The following is a 6,805-nucleotide window of genomic DNA, read 5'->3' as shown; positions in this document are numbered from 1 at the left end:
TGGAGGTGGCGGAACTTATTGACTTAGGAGTAGAGTGAAAGTGCTTGACACAAGTTAAAAGGTTTTAGTGGGAAAACTGTATTAAAAGAGAAGGGTTATTTGAAATAGTTTGCGGAGAAAAAGAAGGAGTCATGCAGTAAAACAATTTTGAAAAGAAAGTTGCATGATTAGACAATAGTAAATCAAACATGAAGTCCAAAACCACATCAGCAATACTTAAAGAGCACAAAACCAAACATAAGGAACAAACCTACATACGGGGGTGATAGGGATTGGGGATACATGGAACACATGATGATAAACACATAACAGGCAGATATAATTGGTACAGACATGCTCAGAAACAATTGATCAGACATAGGGGGGTAACATGTCTACATTGATCTTAAGAAAGGGGAGTATATGCCATGCTAATCAGGTAATTATATTAACTGCAGGTTTCACAGCAGAACCATAAGTAAAAGCAAACTAGAAACGGGATGAACTGAAGCAATAAAAGAACCATATTGTTTTTGGAACTTGAACTGAAATTAGAACATACCAGTAAAGAAGACAGTAAGCAAAAGTGAAAGAGTAGGAGAGCACAATAGTCAGCCTTGGCTTGCAGCCGGCTAACTCAGAATAGTAGCAAGTAGCACAAGAGAGAGAGAGAGAGAGCAGAAAGTTTAAGTGTGTGAGAGAGAACTTTTGAATCAAAGTGTTTGTGTGTTTGTGTTAATGAGAAAGTGTGTATATATAGTAGTTCGAAAATTAGGTAAAACAAGGCCAGAATCATAGTAACATAATAATTATGGAACTCAGAACCAACTAGAGCAAAATAAGGACAAGTACTCCCTTAAGTTAAGGGAATCAATTCAAACGGTAGGAACAAGTAGCATATAAGGAAAGAAATCAGTGTATGACTAATAAGGAAAGAATCAAATTCAATAAGTATAGGGTAGACAATTAGGGCTAAATTTAGAATACTTTTAATTAAGGAAATAGTTGGTAAGAATAAAGTACCACATCAAACAAGGTAGGCGAATCAGCTAATTTGAATAGAAGAGGTAGAAATTGAGGGTTTAAAGGAAGGTCTTTCAATCAAACCATAAAATAGGAAATCCAAAATCAATCAAAGGGGAAGTCATGATTCATAGTTCAGCATACTACAAGAAAATTGGCTTTTAGCAAAGGGAAATGCAGTCGTTAAAAGTTCAAATCCAGTCGCTATAAGTCAATAACGACCTAATAAAATCCGGTCGTCGCCGGTCGTTAAAGGCTCCGTCGTTAAAAGTTAACGGCCGGATTAGAATGCGGTCGTTAAATTCCTTTAACGACCAGAAAACTTCCCACCGTTGTTCTTATTTAGCGACCAATGTTCCCGTCGCAAATATCCAAATTTCCCTTCACTAATGCACCTATAACCATTTGATAATCCTGTTATTAAAGAGTTTCACATTTCCCTTCGTTGATGAGAAATTTTAATAAATCTAATTACACCAATTTATATTATTTTTTGTAGTTATCCAATAATAATCATTACCATATGCTTTCTCTCACACATATATATAACAACTAAAAATATACCAAATAATCAAAATTCATACTCAACAAAATTTCATTTTTCATTACAAAGAACCGAAGGATCACAATGTCTATAAATATAACCATCCAAATTGCATGAAACTATTTTTATCAACTCCTAAAAACAGACACTAGAACTGTAGCACGATGTACATATGACAAAATCTTTAAATCACTGCTAACTGAACAAAAACTATATTGTGCTTCAACTTGCTCCACACATTCTTCAAGCATAGCTTCTTCAGACTTCAAGTTCCTGATCTGTTAAGGGAAGAAGTCATGTCACTTTAGTGAAAAAATCATGAACCAGTGTAAAACCTTAAGGATCTCTGGTGTAACAGTGTTAGGTCCTATTGATGAAAAGGCTTCCATGACTGGAGCTGGCTTTGTTCCCAATTGAGTCGTTGGATGTGTAATGGAAGCTGTAGGTGTACTGCATAAAACATTTAACAAGAAAATGAAGTGGCATAGTCAAACATTGTCTAAACCGTTAGTGTATACAAGTTAAATCCATTCATAGATTGTTATACCTTGTTGAATTAACATAAGCGAAGAGTTCAAGTCCATCAGTGTAACTAATTTGCGTAGCAGGTAAGACGTGAGGATCAACAATAATTTCAACGCCAGATGCATAATCGTTGGGTAGAACCATTCCAACTGTGCACATGCCAAAGCAGCTTGCTGTCCCTTGTCAACCTTTGCATTATCTCCTCTTAGACAAACTAAAATAGTTCCCTTTACCTTCTTAGGGTCCAATGCCCCAACTTTGCATAACTGACTGCAGTTAACCAAGAAAAAGAAAGAACTAAATGTCAGCCAAGCAAGTCTCAAATTTATTTGTAGTACTAGGTGGCGCTAGCCCGTGCCAGCATGGCCCCAATACTGTAAAGTTGGAACTGAATGACAAATAAGAAAAGTAGATGCACGTGAATGAATACCAAATTAGATATAAAAAACATTGTATAACTTTGTTTTGAAATGAAATGGGAAAAAGAGAAATAGATGCATGTAATGATTACAAAAGATATTGATAATATTGCTGGATATTATTCATCTATGGTTACCATATGATACATTATTTACATCCATGGGAGCACAACAATAATTTACTTAAAAAAACATTTGAAAATACCATATGTTTATAATAAGCCACAATAGCAATAGAAATAAATTAGGCATGAACTTGCTCAAAGTTTAGGCTTGAGGATCTTGACAATCTTGCACGTGAAATCGGGTTCATTTCTTCTATATGTTACCTCTATTCTTTGAATGCCCATAATAGGGAAAAACCAATCTAGCTGTCAAGACAGCTGAAGAGAAAATATGCAAGCTAAAATCCATGAAAGAGATACAGGGAGTGAACAAGAACTAAAAAAACAAAACAAAATTGGTGAAGTGGCAATTGGAGTTCTCAACATTAAATTGCACAATTTTAAGATGCATAAAGGCAACGGTATAATTTTTCTTTCTGACTCTCACAAAAATATCTGATCTTGTTCATCCATAAAAAATGCTCCATCTCTATCAATCATTTCACAACAAATGCTATAGAGAAGTTGTATTTACAAACCTATTCCAACAGAAGATCCTCGAACAGATAACAATATATCTGCTTAGACCTATGTAGGGCATTTTCAAGATACAGGTTGCAGTCTAAGTAGTACTTTCTTATCAGATTGCCTAACAGAACTATCACATATAAAACCAAACCACTATATAACATGTATCTATTTGAGTCATTAAGCAGTAAGTAGTACAGTAAGCAGAGCAACCTGTAATTGACTCCTACGTCAAAGCAAAAGATACAAAATTTCTTTAACGTATAGTCAAAAGAAAAGATGACCAACTCTATATCAAAATGTACAAAAGGCCACACAAATCATTCAGAAGCAGAATTTGATTGATATTTGATCATGAAAGCAAGAATTTACATGCATGAAATAATTGAAACTTGATCCACATCCATGTGTCAATTTGAGGCATCATTATTTTCCTAAAATTGGAAAGTGGAACGATTGGAAGAATTTAACTCACAACAACTTCAATTCCTTTTCAAACTCTCTCCAAGTAAGATACAAAACAAAGCTATATATTGGTTTTCAGTTTAGCCTAATTTGAAGAGTCGAATGCTTCTGCAAGAACCAACGCAAATTCCAAAAATCCTGCTAATATTTATGTATTGTCTCTGATTTATAAATGTGATAACATAAAAAAAAAAAAAAAAAGAGTAGCTAATCACATAGAGAAGTGGTGCATTTTCTATTAATCATAAAGGTATAGAAAGACTTAATGTGATACTTTAACATAACTTACATTGTGGATTTGTTCAGTCGAGAACTAATGTGTGCTGAAGCCAACAGTTCCATATAATGTATATTGAATCCTTGAACTAAAGCTTCTATTATTGGCCAAAAGGTCAATTTCAAACCTTACCACCTAATTATTGATTACTGCAATATAAAGCAGCAACATATATGTTCCAAAACCAATATCAGGATGCTGCTAAGGACTGATATAGTATCTTATCTAGCTTCTTGTAAATTAAATACAATTGAACTGGCCAACAGAGCTGACCTGTATATATAACTGAATAATAGGTACTAATATCAGAAAATCTAATATATATATATATATATATATATATATTAAACAGTAAATATATATTTTCTCAGGAAATTTCGGTCAAAGAAGAAGCTCCAGATTATTTTTGCAAGAGAAAGTTAATTGATGACAAATCATCTTTTGAGATAAGAAGAGCATCCCGTAGTGTGGTGTTTTCTCAAAGTTCTCTTGGTGAAAAAGAAAAAGGAAATTTAAGAAGAGAAATGGCATCGCTGAAATGAAGCAGAACAGTAAAATGGGAGTTTCACTCTACCTTATTAGACTTCACAACCAACTATTAGACTCTTCATATGTGACATGAAAATCAATTTCTTTTAGAAGTAAAAAATTAAAACTGAGAACGACACAAGTTCTGAGAATGAAAAGTTTTAATGAAGCGTCTACTTTAGTGCTGACATGTATCTACCTGGATGTAAGGTTAATAAGTCCTCAAGATCCATCTGACCATCCAAGCATTAAAGTAAATTATCAATTTTCTCATGGTGTCAGTAAGTACCATTCCTAATGGCTATGCCAAAACAGTGATATCATAAATTCCCTCCCTCAATTATGAAAGTGCGAGTTTATGTTTCGCTAGATCTTCAACTGTAATCTACAACCGTTAGAAATGAGAATATTCAAAAATATATAAAGAAGAGGTAAACATTTTGGAAGATCACCAGGAAAAATTCTTTAATTGATAATTAATTTTCTATGGCTTTTCTTAATACTTTAAAAAGTCAGTACACACCTAACTAATGCATCACAATTTAAAAAAAAAAAAATTAAAAGGAACAAAGGTCCAATGAAAGTATGCAACTTGTGAGTTGAAAGATATTCTCCCAATTTCGTTCTTTCACTTTTTAAGATTGCCATGAAGAATAAAGATTAAGTTATGTTTCAAAGTCAAGAATCCTTTTATAAGGTCAAGGATTCTATGATTACAATAAAGGCTTCACATATTTAAATAAGTTAATGTAGAAGGACATTATAGAACCAAAATAGATCGGAACTAATATCATGATTGTTTGCATTAGGAGGGTATACTGTGTCCCCTCTTTTTGGGCACTGAAATTAAATCCCCTCATTGGATCATACTCCACCCATTGGATAATTCATAAATATGATCCTCAATGTGAAATTGTCAATCCATTTGAGAAGCTACCACAAAGAGTTCTAATGTTGCCTTAAGGATAGCTATTCTTTCTTCTATTCATTAACATTCCATCTGCATCATCGTTAAATGTTTTCTCTGAGCTCATACAATCTCCTTCTCTACTCAAAATTGCTACAACGTCTGAACTAAATTTTCTGAGTCATTAACAATCATTTTTGCATAAGTTAGATCTTGCCATCTCCCAAAAATTCAAGAAAGTAGCCACACAGTACAAAATTTATTGAATTGCATAATACAACATCGTGTACTAAGGAAATAAAATAGAAATACCTACTCATGTACAAGACAAATCGACAAAGAGGAACATACATTTCAGATTCGCACAGACTTGATGAAACTAAATAAGAAGGTGTAATTCACAAAAGATAAAATAAAATAAAAAAGAGAAAGAAAGAGTAACCTTGAGAGGATAAAGACTAATTTTGAGATCGAGAGGAAGGCGTTAGCGATTTTCGGCTTGGCTTAATCTCTTTCCCATCTTGGGCGTCCCTAGATATAGAATCTTCAATAATATACCAAGGATTTTTAGCAACAAAATCCGATGCTGAGCAAATACCAGGAATGAGAAATTGATAATAAGGGTTACTGCAGAGAGAGAAAAATAACCAGGAATCCAACTGAAGAAGATAACCTAAGCTAAATTCCAATAATTGAAGCGCTTCTGGAGATGATAAGATTCGGATCTCGTTGCTATTATTGAGGCAAAGACGAACGAAATCAACAATGATTTACAGCGAGTTACGGCCATCCTTATTTTGCAATTTGGGGCTTAGGGTTCTTTCAATAGACTGAAAGAAAAGAACTAAAAATTTAGTGGACAGTGGTGGCGCGCTTTTATTTTGGATATGTCTGCCAATTCATCATAGCCATTAACGACCGGATATTATTCTTTTATTATTGTAGAATTAAAAAGCGTCATCAACGACGGGAAATATTGTTGGTCTTTAAAAGTATACTTATAACGACCGGATCTACCTCCCTTCGGTTAAGAAGTGGTCATTAAAAGCCAAGTTTTTTGTAGTATATAAATAGAGTAAAATAAGAATAACCAGTCATAGCAAACATACAGGTTAAGCAGTATCGATAGAAAGAGGCAAGTATGAACAATCAAGATGAAAACATACACAAATGATATAAGTTAGGCATAAGAAACTCAGTAGAAAACATATTCGAAGTGAAATAGTCACAGAAACTCAAATAAGAACAGGCTAGTCACAAAATCAAACGAAGAAACCTAGAAAAATTAGGGCTTTCAACATAGACAAGTTGAATAGGTAGTAAAATTATAGAATCAGTCTAAATATGCAAGATATAGAAGTTTAAACATAAAGAATCGGTTTAAACAAGGTTTTAGAAGAAGTTCCGAAAATCCTAATTTTAGAAGAAGGTGAAAACACTTTGAAATCGATTATTCTTGTAAAGAGTTACAAGGATAGTGTAAAACATCAAAGAAACAGACTCAAA

At 33.5% G+C, this 6,805-nt stretch overlaps 1 long non-coding RNA gene across 1 annotated transcript; it reads right to left on the bottom strand.

Moving 5' to 3' along the window:
• Positions 1 to 1,561: 1,561 nt before the first annotated feature.
• On the bottom strand, positions 1,562 to 6,205 carry LOC104239413 (uncharacterized). The gene is made up of 3 exons (XR_714122.2): positions 5,742 to 6,205; positions 2,094 to 2,341; positions 1,562 to 1,996 (listed from the first exon to the last, which is right to left on the bottom strand). It is a non-coding gene; the product is annotated as an uncharacterized lncRNA (long non-coding RNA).
• Between the last annotated feature and the right edge of the window lie 600 nt (positions 6,206 to 6,805).

The sequence above is a fragment of the Nicotiana sylvestris genome, chromosome 9 (assembly GCF_000393655.2).
Source record: "Nicotiana sylvestris chromosome 9, ASM39365v2, whole genome shotgun sequence".
Lineage (NCBI taxonomy): Eukaryota > Viridiplantae > Streptophyta > Magnoliopsida > Solanales > Solanaceae > Nicotiana > Nicotiana sylvestris.
The sequence above is the reverse complement of the archived record's forward strand: the minus strand, read 5'-3'. Positions and strand labels throughout refer to the sequence as shown.